This window comes from Macaca fascicularis, chromosome 4 (assembly GCF_037993035.2).
Source record: "Macaca fascicularis isolate 582-1 chromosome 4, T2T-MFA8v1.1".
In the NCBI taxonomy this organism is placed as follows: Eukaryota; Metazoa; Chordata; class Mammalia; order Primates; family Cercopithecidae; genus Macaca; species Macaca fascicularis.
In genome coordinates this window covers 23409387-23426385 of record NC_088378.1, presented here as the reverse complement: position 1 = coordinate 23426385, position 16999 = coordinate 23409387, and the positions used below count along the sequence as shown (strand labels likewise).

Genomic DNA, 16999 nt, shown 5'->3' with positions numbered 1-16999 from the left:
TATCCTTGCATACATGTGTCAGAAAAGCCAGTTCAGATCCTGAGGTCTAGATATCCCCAGAATCACGATGCCCTCTGCATCATACTGCCTCTCCCTTTTCATTATTTCCCCAACTGTATTTGACATTAGATATATTTTCCTTATTTATGTGGCTATCTTCCTCTACTAAAGTGACAGGAATTTTTACCTGTCTGGTTTCCTACAGTATCACTATTTCCCATAACAGTTGCCTAAAACATAATAAACCATAAAAAAATATTAAGCTAATGAGTGGGTGGGAAAAAAAAAAAATTATTTGAACAGTCTGCTCTACTTCCTGGATACAAGCAAATAATTTACTGCTCCGTGACTTTGTTCAAATAGTTCCTGATGCTGCAGCTGGGGCCCTCCCTTGCTCCTGTTTGTCTCTGCAAATCCTATCTGTCAAGACCCATCTATAATCCCTCCTCTTCTGGAAAGCTTTCTCAGCTCGTTCCAGCCCGCAGGTATCTTGTCCTCCTCTGAACTGCTGTGGTACTTACTGGCATTTAACCATTAATCATAACCTCGCCTGTGCCAGCTTTGCAGAGTTATGTAGAACCACTGTTTCTATCTTCTGTGGTTATTTAACTTATCACTTTTCATTTGTCTTCCAAACTAGATTGTAAAGTAATAAGAACAAGAATCTTAATTTTATTCCCCCTCAGTTGCCCCGAAAAGCCTCCCACAGAATAGAGGTTCAGCAGATTATTGTTGAATAAACGATTGAAACAATTTAGAACTGAGTCTTGAAGGGGGAATAAGTACAAGTTTCATTTATCTATTCTAAAGGATGAGATTGGAGCTTCATTTTGTTTTGGTTAGACTCTTAGTAAAAATGGAATAATAGATGTGCAAGTACTTTGAAGAGTGTGTCATAAGTCAGGAACAATCTAATCAGTGTAAAAGTGGCATGGAGCAGATTTATTCTTTCTCCAAGTAAATGCCTATTTTTTTCAAGTGTCCACTTTTATCTGCACAGCTCTGTGCTTTAGGGGAATTTATACATGCCTCATCCCAAGAAAATGAGTTCTTTTTTCCATAAGTTATTGGGGTACAGGTGGTATTTGGTTACATGAGTAGTTCTTTAGTGGTGATTTGTGAGATTTTGATGCACTCATCACCTCAGAAGTATACACTGCACTGAATTTGTAGTCTTTTATCCCTCACTCCCTCCCATTCTTCCCCCCAAGTCCCCAAAGTCCATTGTATCATTCTTATGCCTTTGCATCCTCATAGGCTAGCTCCCACATATTAGTGAGAACACACAATGTTTGGTTTTCAATTCCTGAGTTACATCACTTAGAATAATAGTCTCCAGTCTCAGCCAGGTCACTGTAAATGCTGTCAATGCATTCCTTTTTATGGCTGTGTAGTATTCTATCATATATATTATATATAACATTTTTATATATAATACATAAATATATATTTAATATATATCACAATTTCTTTATCCACTTGTTGGCTGATGGGCATTTGGGATGGTTCCATGATTTTGCAATTGTGAACTGTGCTGCTATTAACATGTGTATGCAAGTATCTTATTCAAATAATGACTTCTTTTCCTCTGGGTAGACACCCAGTAGTGGGATTTCTGGATCAAATGGTAGTTCTAGTTTTAGTTCTTTAAGGAATCTCCCCTCTGTTTTCCATAGTGGCTGTACTAGTTTACATCCCACTAGCAGTGTAGAAGTGTTCCTTCTCCACTGCATCCACATGAGCATCTACTGTGTTTTTAATTTTTGATTATAGCCATTGCTGCAGGAGTAAGGTGGTATTGCATTGCGGTTTTGTTTTGCATTTCCCTGATCATTAGTGACGTTGGGCATTTTTTCATGTTTGTTGGCCATCTGTACATCTTTTGAGAATTGTCTATTCATGTCCTTAGCCCACTTATTGATGGGATTGTTTGATTTTTTTCTTAGTGATTTGTTTGAGTTCATTGTAGATTCCGGTATAGTCCTTTGTCAGATGTATAGATTGTGAAGATTTTGTCCCACTCCATGGGTTATCTGTTTACTCTGCTGACTGTTCCTTTTGCCATGCAAAAGTTCTTTAGTTTAATTAGGTCCCAGGTATCTATCTTTGTTTTTATTGCATTTGCTTTTGGGTTCTTGCTCATGAAATCTTTGCATAAGCCAATGTCTAGAGGGGTTTTTCCAATGTTATCTTCTAGAATTTTTACAGTTTCAGGTCCTAGGTTTAAGTCTTTAATCCATCTTGAGTTGATTTTTGTATAAGGTAAGAAATGAGGATCCAGTTTTATTCTCCTATATGTGGCTAGCCAGTTATCACAGCACCATTTTTTGAAAATGGTGTCTTTTCCCTACTTTATGTTTTTGTTTGCTTTGTCGAAGATCAGTTGGCTGTAAATATTTGGGTTTATTTCTGGGTTCTCTATTCTATTCCATTGGTCTACGTGACTATTTTTATACCAATACCACACTGTTTTGGTGACTATGGCCTTATAGTATAGTTTGAAATCAGGTAGTGTGATGCTTCCAGATTTGATTTTTTTGCTTAGTCTTGCTTTGACTATGCAGGCTCTTTTTTGGTTCCATATGAATTTTAGAATTGTTTTTCTAATTCTGTGAAGAATGATGGTGGTATTCTTATGGGGATTGCATTCAATTTGTAGATTGCTTTTGGCAGTATGGTCGGTCATTTTCACAATATTGATTTTACCCATCCATGAGCATGGGATGTGTTTCCATTTGTTTGTGTCATCTATGATTTCTTTCAGCAGTGTTTTGTAGTTTTCCTTGTAGAGGTCTTTCGACTCCTTTATCAGGTATATTCTGAAGTTTTTTTGTTTGTTTGTTTGTTTGTTTGTTGCAGCTGTTGTAAAAGGGATTGAGTTCTTTATTTGATTCTCTGCTTCGTCGCTGTTAGTGTGTGGAAGAGCTACTGATTTGTGTGCACTAATCTTGTATTCGGAGACTTTGCTGAATTCTTTTATCAGTTCTAGGATCTTTCTAGAGGAGTCCTTAGGGTTTTCAAGGTAAACTATCATATCATCAGCAAACAGAGACAGTTTGACTTCCTCTTCACCAATTTGGATACCCTTTATTCCTTTCTCATCTCTGATTGCTCTGGCTAGGACATCCAGTACTATGTTGAAGAGAAATGGTGAGAGTGGGCATCCTTGTCTTGTTCCCGTTCTCAGAGGGAATACTTTCAACTTTTCCCCATTCAGTATTATGTTTGCTGTGGGTTTGTTACAGATGGCTTTTATTACATTAAGGTATGTCCCTCGTATGCTGATTTTGCTGAGAGTTTTAATCATAAAGGAATGTTGGATTTTGTCCAATGCTTTTTCTGCAGCTATTGAGATGATCATGTGATTTTTGTTTTTAATTCTGTTTATGTGGTGTATCCCATTTATTGACTTGTGTATGTTAAACCATCCCTGCTTCCCTGGTATGAAACCCACTTGATTATGGTGGCTTATCTTTTTGATATGTTGTTTGAATCAGTTACCTAGTATTTTGTTAAGAATGTTAGCATCTATGTTCATCAGGGATATCTGTCTGTAGTTTTCTTTTTTGGTTATGTCCTTTCCTGATTTTGGTGTTAGAGTGATGCTGGCTTCATAGAATGAATTAGGGAGGGTTCCTTCTTTCTCTATCTTGTGGAATGGTGTCAAAAGGATTGGTACCAAATCTTCTTTGAATGTCTGGTAGAATTTTGCTGTAAATCCATCTGGTCCTGGGCTTTTTTTGTTGTTGGTAATTTTTAATTACCATTTCAATCTCACTGCTTGTTATTGGTCTGTTCAGGTTATCTAATTCTTCTTGATTTAAGCTAGGAGGGTTGTATTTTTCCAGGAATTTATCCATCTCTTCTAGGCTGTCCAGTTTATGTGCATAAAGTTGTTCATAGTTGCCTTGAATGACCTTTTGTATTTCAGTGGTATCAGTTGTAATATCTCCTGTTTCGTTTCTTAGTGAAGTTATTTGGATTTTCTCTCTTCATGGTTAATCTTGCTAATGGTCTATCAATTTTATTTATCTTTTCAATAAACCAGGTTTTTGTTTCATTTATCTTTTGTATTTTTTTGTTTCAATTTCATTTAGTTCTGCTCTAATCTTTGTTATTTCCTTTCTTCTGCTGGGTTTGGGTTTGGTTTGTTCTTGTTTCTCTAGTCCCTTGAAGTATGACCTTAGATTGTCTGTTGTGCTTTTTCAGACTTTTTGATATACGCGTTGAGGGTAATGAACTTTCCTCTTAGCACCGCCTTTGATGTATCCCAGAGGTTTTGATAGATTGTGTCATTACTGTCATTCAGTTTGAATATTTTTTAAATTTCTATCTTGATTTCATTTTTGACCCAATGCTCATATTCAGGAGCAGGTTATTTAATTTTCATTATTTGAATGGTTTTGCAGGTTCCTTTTCGAGTTGATTTCCAGTTTTTTTTTTTCCACTGTCTCCTGAGAGAGGCCTTGATATAATTTCAATTTTCTTAAATTTATGGAGGCTCGTTTTAAGGCCTATCATATGGTCTATCTTGGAGAAAGTTCCATGTGCCGTTGAATAGAATGTGTATTCCGCGGTTGTTGGATGAAGTGTTCTGTAGATATCTGTTAAGTCCATTTGTTCCAACGTTTAGTTTAAATCCATTGTTTCTTTGTTGACTTTCTGTCTAGTGCTGTCAGTGGATCATTGAAGTCCCCAACTATTATTGTGTTGCTGTCTATCTCATTTCTTAGGTCTGTTACTAATTGTTTTATAAATTTGGGAACTCCAGTGTTAGGTGCATGTATGTTTAGGATTGTGATATTTTCCTGTTGGACAAGGCCTTTTACCATTATATACAGTCTCTCTTTGTCTCTTTTAACCACTGTTGCTTTAAAGTTTGTTTTCTCTGATATGAGAATAGCTACCTCTGCTCAATTTTGGTGTCCATTTGCATGAAATGCCTTTTTCTACCCTGTTACTTTAAGTTTATGTGAGTCCTTATGTATTAGGTGAGTCTCCTGAGGGCAAAAAATAGTTGGTTGGTGAGTTCCTATCCATTCTGCGGTTCTGTGTCTTTTAAGTGGAGCATTTAGGCCATTTACATTCAATGTTAGTATTGAAATGTGAGGTACCTTTGTTTTGTTGTTTTCATCCTGCTTTTTGTTGCCTGTATACTTCGGGATTTTTGTTTGTTTTTTGTTTTTGCATTTAAACTTGTATTTTTGCTTTATAGGTCTTGTGTGATTTATGCTTTAAAGAGGTGCTGTTTTGATGTGTTTCCAGGATTTGCTTCAAGATTTACAGCTTCTTTTAGCAGTTCTTGTAGTGGTAGTTTGGTAGCAAATTCTCTAAGCATTTGTTTGTCTGAACACGACTGTATCTTTCCATCATATATGATTCTTAGTTTCTCTGGATACAAAATTCTTGGCTGATAATTGTTTCATTTAAGGAGGCTGAAGATAGGTCCCCAATCCCTTCTAGCTTGTAGGGTTTCTGCTGAGAAATCTGCTGTTAATCTGATAGGTTTTCCTTTATAGGTTACCTGGTGCTTCTGTCTCACAGCTCTTAAGATTCTTTCCTACATCTTAACTTTGGATAACCTGATGTGCCCAGGCAAAATCTTTTTGCAATGAATTTCCCAGGTGTTCTTTGTGCTTCTTGTATTTGAAAGTCTAGGTCTCTAGCAAGGCCAGGGAAGTTTTCCTTGATCATTCCCCAAAATATGTTTTCCAGGCTTTTAGAATTCTCTTCTTCTTCAGATACACCAATTTTTCTTAGGTTTGGTTGTTTAACATAATCTCAGACCTCTTGGAGGCTTTGTTCATATTTTCTTATTCTTTTTTCTTTGTCTTTGTTAAATTGGGCTAATTCGAAGACCTTGTCTTTAAGCTCTGAATTTCTTTCTTCTACTTGTTCAGTTCCATTGCTGAGACTTTCCAGAGCATTCTGCATTTCTAAAAGTGTGTCCAAACTTTCCTGAAATTTTTATTGTTTCTTTATAAGCTACCTATTTCCATGAATATTTCTCCCTTCACTTCTTATATCATTTTTTGGATTTCCTTGCATTAGGCTTCACCTTTCTGTGGTCCCTCCCTGATTAGCTTAATAACTAACCTCCTGAATTATTTTTCAGGTAAATCAGGGACTTCTTCTTGGTTTCGATCCATTGCTGATTGAACTAGTGTGATTTTTGTGGGTGCAGAAGAGCCTCATTTTGTCATATTATCAGGGTTGGCTTTCTGGTTCCTTCTCATTTGTGTAGGCTACGTCAGACGGAAGGTCTAGGGCTGCAGACTGTTGTTCAGATTCTTTTGTCCCACAGGGTGTTCCCTCGATGTAGTACTTTCCTCTTTTTCCTGTGGATGTGGCTTCCTGTGAGCTAAACTGCAGTGATTGTTGTCTCTCTTCTGAGTCTAGCTACCCAGCGAGTCTACCCAGCTCTAGGCTAGTACTGGGGGTTGTCTGCACAGAGTCCTGAGATGTGAACCATCTATGGGTCTCTCAGCTGTGAATACCAGCACCTATTCCAGTGGAGGTAGTAGAGGGTGCAATGGACTCCATGAGGGTCCTTAGCTTTGGCGGTTTAATGCTCTATTTTTGTGATGTTTGGCCTCCTGCCAGGAGGTGTGCTTTCCAGAAAGCATCAGCTGTAGTAGTGTGGAGAGAGACTGGCAGTGGGCAGGGCCCTAGAACTCCCAAGATTATATGCCCTTTGTCTTCCACTACCAGGATGGATAGAGAAGGACCATCAGGTGAGGGTGGGGTTAGCCATGCTTCTTTGGATTTTGTGAATAAAATAATACATTTCTTTATTTTTATTCTATTTGAGGTGGTTTTTCTGTTACTTGTTGCCACAAGCATTCTACATGATACAACGATGCTCAAAATGAACTAGAACAAAGATCTACAAGGGAATGCTCATAGCAGCCTTAGTGACACCTCAAAACTGGAAACAACTCAAGTGTCCACATACCAATATATGGATAAGGAAACTATAGCATATCCATACAATGGAATATTAATCAGTAATAAAAATGAATAAACTCCTGATACATCCAACAACATAGATAAATCTCAAAAGCATTAGGCTAAGTGAAAGAAGCCAGCCACTGAGGGCTACTTATTATATAATTCCATTTGTCTAATATTCCAGAAAAGAGAAAACTTATAGTGTGATGGTTAATTTTATGTGTCTGCTTAGCTAAGCCATAGTACCCAGTTTTTTGTTGTAATTTCTTTTTTTTAGAGAGAAAGATCTTGCTGTTGCCCAGGTTGGTCTCAAACTCCTGGGCTCAAGTGATCCTCCCAGTTTAGCCTCCCAAAATGCTGAGATGACAGATATGAGTCACCGCGCCTGTCCCAGTACCCAGTTTTTCATCAAATATCAGTATAGATGTGCTCTGAAGGTGTTTTTTGTTGTGGTGGTGATAAAAGACATGTAACATAAAATTTGTTATCTTAAATATTTTTAACAGTACAGTTTAGTAGTTTTAAGATAATTCACATTGTTGTACAACCTATCTCCAGAAACCTTTTCTTCCTACAAAACGGTAACTCTATACCCATTAAACAATAACTCGCCACTCCCCCTCCCCCAAACCCTGGAAATCACCCTTCTACCTTCTGTTTCTGTGAATTTGACTACTCCAGTTACCGCATATAAGTAAATATCAAACACTATTGCCTTTTTGTGGCTGGCATATTTCACTTAGCATGATGTCTCAAGGTTCACCTGTGTTATAGTACATGTCAGAATTTCCTTTTGTTAAGGCTGAATAATAGTATATGCTGCATGTTGTTTATCCATTCATGTCTTGATGAGCACTTGAGTTGCTTCCATCTTTTGGCTATTGCGAACAATGCTGCTATGAACATGGGTGTATAAATATCTCTTTAAGACCCTGCTTTCAATTCCTTTAGGTATATACCCAGAAGTGGAGTTGCTAAATCAAAAGGATGGGAAGGTGTTTTTCAGATGTGATTAAAATTTAAATAAGTAAATTTGAGTAAAGCAGATTGCCCCCCCCCCGCCACAATATGAGTGGGCCTCATAAAGGCCTTCAGAAAAAAAAATTAAGATTCCCATAAAAAATAAGAAATTCTGCCTTCAGACTGCCTTCTGACTTGAGCTACAGCATCGACTCTTCTTTGAGCCTCCAACCTGCTGGCCTGCACTGCAGATTTCAGATTTGCCAGCCTTTACAACCACAGGAGCCAATTCCTTAAAAATCTCTCTCTGTCTCTCTCTCAGATCTGTTTTTCCAACTCTGATAAATATGTACAGGGACAGAAACAGATCAGTAGTTGCCAGGGGTCAAGCAGGATTGGGGAAAACAGATTGACTGTAAAGGGATACAAGAGAACTTTTTGGTGTGATGGGGATAATCTGTATCTTCACTGGACACCTGTGGCTATCAAGCACTTGAAATGTGACCAGGTCTGAATTGAGATGTGCTGAAAGTATAAAAGACACATCAGACTTCAAAGATTTGAAAAAAATGTAAAATGTCAGTAACTTTTAAATCGATTACATAGTGATGTATTTTTTTTTTTTTTTTTGAGTACCAATAAGTCTTTATTTATTCACTGTATTTTCCCAGGGAAAGGAGAAGGGAAGGGAAGAGTCAGCATGTGTTAAAAAATGATTAAAAAATGGGAAAGGAAGTACCCAGTACAGCAAAATCAACCATCAAATAAACACACCCCAGTGATGGGGTCACCAAAGCCCAAAGGGGCTCAGTCTCCTGCAGTTCAGGAATGAGGGAAAGGGATCAGGAAAAAAACAGACAGGTACAGGCTTTCCTACCCTCCCTTCCCATAAATTCAAGATTTTACACAAAGCTTTGGTTTCTAGCAGTAAACATGGAGTTACATTCGTTCGTCTCCTATTAAACAATCTTGTGGCCACTTTGACATAAGTTTCTAGCACCTGCATAAAAGTTCCTGAGTGACTTGGATATACATTCATATTCCCTTTCTTGGCCTCCTGACCCCACTTTCTACATGGAAGGCCCCAGTTGCATCTCTCTACTTTAGGATTAAAAATTAAGTAGGTTTGATCCATCCAAAATACAGCAGTGATGTATTTTTATATATTCGGTTAAATAAAACATATTATTAAAATAAATTTCAGTTGTTTCTTTTTACTTTGTTAATGCGGCTACTAGAAATGTAAAGTTACATATGTGGTTTATTTCTACTGGACAATGTGGTTTATATCTATTGGACAATGCTGTTCTGTATCTTGATTGTGATATTGAATGCATAACTCCTCAAATTATACACTACAAAGAGCAAATTTTATTATATGTAAATTATACCTTAATAAACTTAATTATAAAATAGGGGCTAAGAAATTAGAAATGTTATGATACAAAATACAATTTAATGATACAAAAAGAATTATTATAATATTCATATGATGCTCATCCTCACTGTTGTGTCTTTGCTTACTTATGTTGTTCCCAGTGTCTGTGAAGTAAACTTATTCATCTTTTAAGAACTGATTAAGTCAGTCTCATGCATCATCCCCATTCCAGCTCTTCCCTGCTACTCTGATGTGTTTTGTCTAAAGCCTTGCTGCACTGAGAGTCAGTCTGGTGCCTCCTTCATGACATGGAATTTCAGCATGTTGTGTCGGATGGCAGCCAAGAGAGTAGACAGGACTCAGGGGCAGGGATTGCATTCAAAGGGTGATGAGTTCAAAAGCTTAGATCCAGCTGAACTGGTTTTATCGGCGAAGGCTGACAGCCAACTGCTACGGTTCAACATCAAAATGTTTTCTTTGTTTTTTATGTGTAGTAGGTATGTTTCCTAGCTGGAGGAAGTTACCTAAAGCCAGGAACGATGTCTCAACCTTCTTCGGCAGTTTTCCACAAGAATAACTAACCTAAGCTGCACGTGAAAGTCCACAATCCCTGGGATAGCCACTGCCACTTGACCTGGAGGGGTAAGACTATTATGATCTAATACCAACAACACCTCCTGCCTTAACTGAAACCTGGCTCTCCCAGTACTCCATATCCCCCTATAACCCTCTCAAGGGGTACCCATTTGTTCTCTCACATCTCATGGATCTCAGGATCTATAGATGTGGTGAGTGTCTGTTTTGTTTCCCATTGCTGCTTTTAGAACTAAACTCCCTCACTCACTTCAAAGAAAAAAAAGCCACGTTCTTTTAAAGAGCATGAGTCTTTGCTGTTTCACTCTCTCTCTCTGTTCCTTGTCATGTCTAAGAAGCACAAAACACATACCCTGATTCATCAATATCTTTGACATCTGGCTCACAGCTTCCTCTTCACTGCAAGTCCTGCTATCAGTGTCCCAAAAGGACAACTCATCCAGCCCAAACTTCAACTTCTAGTGGTTACATTCAGCAGCTAAACTTGGAGAGTAGGATAAAGTGAATTCATCTCCTACACCTTCTCTTCCTTAATTCCATCCTCTTTTTCTTCACCAGCCTATAGTATTCTAGAAATCCACTGAAAGAGGAAGGCTTTTGAAAGAATATGAAGAATGTTAAAAGCGATAGGGCTTTCTAGAAGCCTTCAAGAGGATTATATGTTTTGTCTTGTAATTTAAAGATCGATTATCCAGTCAATACATTTTAGTGTGAGAATGTTGAACAACTATAGGCAAAGATAAAAATTTAAATGATACATAATTTCAACAGCTAGGGGAAATTTCCATTAGTATTTTCATGTATATCTCTTTCCAGACTTCTCCTTTTAGTATCTAAATTCTTGTTCTTTTTAATAAAATGGCAACTTAGTGAATATGCAATTTTGTAACCTGCTTTTTACATTTGCTGTAACATGAATATCTTTCCAAATTAGTAAATACATTTTACATCATCGCTTTAATTTTATACTATAATTTATTTAACTAATTCACAATTGTTGGCTATGTAGCACATTTACAGTCTTTTGGTATTATAAAGAGAATAAAATAAGCATCTTTATAGCTAGGTCTTTATGTATATTCTTAATTTCCTTAGGATAAATTTCTATAAGTAGACTTTCTGGATTAAGGAATTTCTAATGTTAAGTTCCTATTAATATCTAAGCATGTTTTGATAGAAACTTCTATGATCTGTGAATAACTACCTCCTTTTACACGTTCTTAGACTATTTGACAGGATTCCCTTTCTGAGAGACAGAAGAAGTAACTAAGCTTCCACCAGGATTAGAATGAAGTTTTTTGTTTATTTATTTATTCTTAAAGCTGCCAGACTTTTATATTCATTCAACAAACATTTATTTAGGACCTGTTATGTGCCGGGCACCGTGCCAGATGCTAAGGATAAGAAATGAGTTGACACAGTATGGTCCTCAGGCTGTCACAGTACCAGGTGTCAGATAAACACATTGAATGATGGACACAGTGTAATTCAATACACTTTTCTTACCTGCATGGCAGCACAGGGGAAGGTTAATAAAGGCTTCATCCTGTCTGAACTGTGATGTCTGAACCAAGTCTTTCAGGAAGGCTTCTGGTGGCTCAGATGGTGGCCGAGGTGATCAAGATGAGGAAGAACAGTCCAGGCAACGGGAAAAAAAACATGTGCAAAAGCACAGAAGGGCTGGGTGTGGTGGCTCACGCCTGTAATCCCAGCACTTTGGGAGGTCGAGGAGGGTAGAAAACTTGAGGTCCGGAGTTCAGGACCAGCCTGGCCGACATGGTGAAACCCCGTCTGTACTAAAAATACAAAAATTAGCTGGGCGTGGTGGCAGGCATCTGCTACCCGGGAGGCTGAGGCACGAGAATTGCTTGAACCCGGGAGGCAGAGGCTGCAGTAAGCCAAGATTGCGTCACTGCACTCCAGCCTGAGTGACAGGTGAGACTCCATCTAAATACATACATACATACATACATACATACATACCTACATACATAAATAGTTTAAAAGTACAGAAGTATAGAGGAGCAGGTCATTTTGTGTGCCTGAACAAAGGCTACTAAAGAGAGCCTCGCCCGAAATCTAATAAATACTAAAGATGCCTGTTAGTGAGGATGCTCCATATGGAGATTACATTACCAGATTGCTAAAATTTTTAATTAATGACTATTCTTTGTTTATTTTTTATTAACCTTCCTCAGTACTACTAATTCAGAATAAACTCTTAGTTCGATTTTTGTTTGTGTCAGGAATTGATGTTTTTCCTAGCCAGAAGAAAATCCCTTCCCACTGTCTCCATGTATATTTTGGATACACTCTATACAAGAACACAAATGACTGAAGACCAGACTGCACAAACCCCAAGAGAATGCATTTTCCAACCCCAGCAGACACTCTATTTGACCAACATACCAGACCTATTTTTCAGATGTTACACCCTTCTGCAATAAGTAGGAGGAAAAACTTCTTTCAGTTCTGTGTTTAATCAAAACAAACAATCCATACTAGATATTTTTTCTTACTCAACACTGCTAAAATGCATTATTTTGCCAAAGAACACATTTTTTCTATACTTTAACTGTAACTGAAAAAGTATAAGTTTTCCATTCATATTCAGTTTTTGAGTATTCGAGTCATTCTTACTTTTACATATATTTGAGCTTCAAAACAATCTTGAAGGTGCTGAGGCTCAAAACAGCCTTGTAATACTATCCCTAATTTTATAGAGAAGAAAATCAAAGCTGAATGTATGTGGCTTACCCAAATTCACACAATCTTTATGACTGAAACGTGCTGCTCACAAGTCAGCTTAGCCGCCATCTAGTATAGGGAGCCTTCTGGAAACTTTCAAGTCTAAGTGTCCTTTCTTTGAGTCCTCATTGCCCCCGGCCTGTCCCTACAATACCACTCATTTTACCAGGGTTTCTCAAACTTTAACATGCACACAAATCACCTTAGGATCTTGTCAAAAATGCAGTCTATTATTCTGTTGATTTGAGAGTGGGGCCTGAGATTCTGCATTTCTAACAAGCACCTGAGTGATGCTGATGCTGCTGGTCTGAGGACCACACTTTGAGAAATAAGACATTGCAGTGTATCCTCACAGCCTGGTTATATTTCATTCTCTTCCACTCCACCATATGCTCCAGAGGGCCATATGTTAATCATAACATGTCCAGCATTCAGATTCGATAGGCTGTGAAATCTCAATAAATATGAAATGAATGAATGAGCAAATGAATGAATGAACAAATGAATAAGTGAAATCCATGTTTTCTAGACTAGAGTTTTTTCTACTATATCATGCTGAGTTGTAAAAACATAGGCCAGTTCTAACCTTCCCTTTTAACCACCACATTAAAGGTAAACACCAGCTGCCTTAAGAAAACTCAGTATCTCAGTGGTTTAACACACTGAAGAGATTTTTTTTTCTTTTCCTACTCAAGGTAGGAAAAGAAAGGTAGGGAGTGCTCTGCTCCACTCAGTCACTCAGCATCCAAGCTGACAGAAGCTATATCAACTTCAATATGAGGCTTTCAAGGTTATCCCAGAATTTAATATCTAACTGGCACATGAGGCCTGGAAATAACCCATCATTTCTGCCTCCATTCCAAAGTAGTATGAGAAATGCAGTCTTTGATTGGGTTATAATTCATATACACTAGAGAGGGGAGTAGGAGGCTTAGATGGGCAAAGATCTGTCTATTCCTTTATAAGCCCCCCAAGGCCTCAGCCATGACTACCCATTCTTCTTTAATTGCACTTCACACTTTCCCAGATTTTATAGCTGAATTCATGATGTTCCTTTTTCCTGGAATTCCTTTTCCCCGAACAAGCTCTGTCTTTTCAAATCCTACTCATCATCCTTCAGTGCACATCTCAAAATATATTTTTTCATGCAATTTTTCCACATCTTCTAAACAAATGTTTCTCCCTTCTTTTTGAATCTATTTCTTTGTACTCCTCTGAGAATCTCTAGCACATTCTGCCATGTCTTTCAGTTATGGGTATACTTACAAGCTCCCCCTGACCCGCCAAAAAAAAAAAAAACAGGAGCTATGTCATAATCAGCTTGGTAGGCCTCTTGGCATCTAGCTATAAACCTTACTTATAGCAGTAACTCAGTAGATACAGGCATTTTCGTGTTGAATTGAAAATATATCTAATAAACACAGAGAGCTTATCTGGTAACAACCTTGCTCTATGTTTTTCCAACAGGGGAGACAGCTATAACTCCAAAAGTGAGAGAAAGGAGAAGAACTGCCAGTGCTCAAAAGCTACAAATGTAACCAGAGCTGTGGCATAAAATGAAATACTTCTGGTTCATATACTTCCACTGAGCAGCATTGCATTTTATACACTTCTTCTTTAATGGTTCAGACATATAGTTCTTAACATCACATGGAGACTCATAACCTTCAGAATACAGCATGAATCAGCTGGCTGCACTGCAAAGAGAATATAAAATACCATCAAGAATGTCCTAACTGGAACAGTAAACTTTTAAAGTACAAACAACTCATCTGTTAGCGGCCTGGCATTTTGCTTTCTGGAAAGTAAATACATTAAAGAGATGTCGTTAAAGAGAGCCTATTACCTGTGTAAGTCAGCAGTTTTCAATCATGACTGTGGTAGATCCAGGTGAGAGACACTGCGACCTGGCCTTATAGCAGGACCAATAAGCATAAGCAATCCCTTGGTCCTAAGATGAAGACTTTTTAATCATTAGTTCTTGAATCTATAACTTCCTTAGGTTAAGTCAGATTTGTTCTCACTTACTCAGCTTATGGGGCATGGATTCTTATATAGCCAGCCTATAGAAAGAGTATCAATAAAGTCATAAATCTGCAACCAAAAAAAAAAAAAAAGTCCTCATTATCGCACCTGTCTGGTTTTTCAAAATCTTGCCTGAAGTGGTCTTGTTTGCTGAAGGGTGCTCCAAGGAATGCAGTCTCCAGGTGTAACAGCCCTTCCAGAGAAACAGTCTCTGCTTTGGCTAGAGCAAATTGTTGATCTTCCTCTGAAGCCTGGAATCAGCAGCTCTCTGCTGCTAAAACTCCTGTAGGGTTTTAGGGGCAAGTAGCTACCTTAGAACTGAGCAGATGGGGTAAAGGATATAAGGAAATGTAGTTTACAGAGTCTTCCATGAGAAGGGATCCTCTTCATTCCTTAAACTTCCTACCACCACCTCACACGCAAGTGAAAAACGGGTGCAGAAGAATATACGGGGGAAAAAAGGTAAGCTTGGGCAAAGTTCCCTGCAGAGGGAGAAGAAAAAATAGGATAAGACTAAGAATTTTATAGTCCCAAACACTGGAAAAATTGTGGCGAATTCTTCCCTGCCCCCAATAATTCTCATGTGAATTATTTTGATCTTTATTTGTTAACAATAATATGTACAACATAAAACTTTTTCCAAACAATTTTGGATACCATCATTTTATGGTTTACTAAGGACAGCTAGTCCCCTACAGGAGTCAGAGACTTTAGGAAGTATTTAAGACATAATTCTATAGTTATCTTCTCAAAATAAAGGATTCCTGGGAGCTATGACAGATAATCTAGCAAAGTGAACTTATCAAGTAAACTTAATAGTTAATTGGCCAGGCACGGTGACTCACGCCTGTAATCCTAGCACTTTAGGAGGCTGAGGCGGGAAGATTACTTGAAGTTAACAGTTCGAAACCAGACTGGCCAACATGGTGAAACCCTGTCTCTACTAAAAATACAAGAAAAAAAAAATTAGCCAGGCATGGTGATGCACGCCTGTAATCCCAGCTACTCGGGAGGCTGAGGCAGAAGAATCGGTTGAACCTGGGAGGCGGAGGTTGCAGTGAGCCGAGATTGCCCCAGAGCACTCCAGCCTGGACAGTGACAGACCTACACTCTGTCTAAAAAAGAAAAAAAAAAAAAAAGCTTAATAGTTAATTTATCCATTAAACTTATCAACTAAAGACACTATAAACTCATCAACTAAAGACTAAACACTAAAGACACTATAAACTTATCAACTAAAGACACTATATCCATTATCCATTAAACTTATCAACTAAAGACACTATAAGGGCTTTTCATACAGCTGCACAAGATACTGTAAGTGATACCAAGATGAGTAAAGCAGCAGTCCCTACCTTCAAAGGGTTAGGGGTTAGTTCCCTGTTTAGAAATTTTTACAATGGTTTTAAGTGAGGATAACCTGCAGAAAGACATTTTTAAGTACAAAAATAATTGTAGCTTACACAGGAATCTAATTTATAAAAGAAAGGGGAGCACCTGGAGAATTCAGAGGAGGGAAAGAAGACACCTGGGTGGATGGAGTAAGAAAAGACTATAAATGGGAAGGGTTTGTGAAAAGACTTAAGACTTGAAGGATGACATGTATTTTGTCAAAAGAAAACAGAAATGAGGGAGGTTGTATGTAAAAGAACAGCATAACCAAGAGCATTCATCTTCATCATTATCATCATCATAACTGACATTCACTGAATACTTAATTTATATGAGGCTTTATCCTAAATCCTTAACATGTGTTAAATCCTGTAATCTTCATAATCAAACTACAAAGTCAAGTCTATTATTCTCTCCATTTTACAGAAGAGAAAACTGATACTCTGGTTAATTGCCCAGAGCCATATAGCTAAAAGTAGCACAATCTGAAATTGATCAAGATTCAGGTAACCATGAGAAATCTAGTGTAAATAGAACATTTAGTATACACATCAATAAATAAAAAGATTAAGTCTAGAAATGCAGATCAGAATTTCCCAAGGCTCCATATGCTGGATTAAAGGTTTCATGCTTAGTTGACAGGCAATGGGCAGCCACTGCAGGGTTTTGAGCAGGTTTATACATTACCCAACCTGTCAACACATGGAGTGGAGACATCATGGAGGGGAGAGGTCTAGGGAGACAGTGAGACCAAGAAGTCCTCTTCAATTTTTCAGGTAAGAAGCAAACTTAGAGTGAAATTTTTTGATAATGAAATGGGGTAAGAGATAGGAGAAACTAATCTACAGAACTCATCAACTAATAGATTGAGTGCTGGAAGTGTTAGAGAAAATAAGAAGTCAGCAACAACTGGGAGAGCTGGGGTCTTGCTGCTGTACTGATGGTTTCATA

At 37.8% G+C, this 16999-nt stretch overlaps 1 long non-coding RNA gene across 1 annotated transcript; it reads left to right on the top strand.

Annotated features, from left to right (window-relative positions):
* Positions 1 to 3128: 3128 nt before the first annotated feature.
* LOC135970525 (uncharacterized) lies at positions 3129 to 14473 on the top strand. Its single transcript, XR_010586215.2, has 3 exons — positions 3129 to 3265; positions 9784 to 9931; positions 14099 to 14473. It is a non-coding gene; the product is annotated as an uncharacterized lncRNA (long non-coding RNA).
* The last annotated feature ends 2526 nt before the right edge of the window (positions 14474 to 16999 follow it).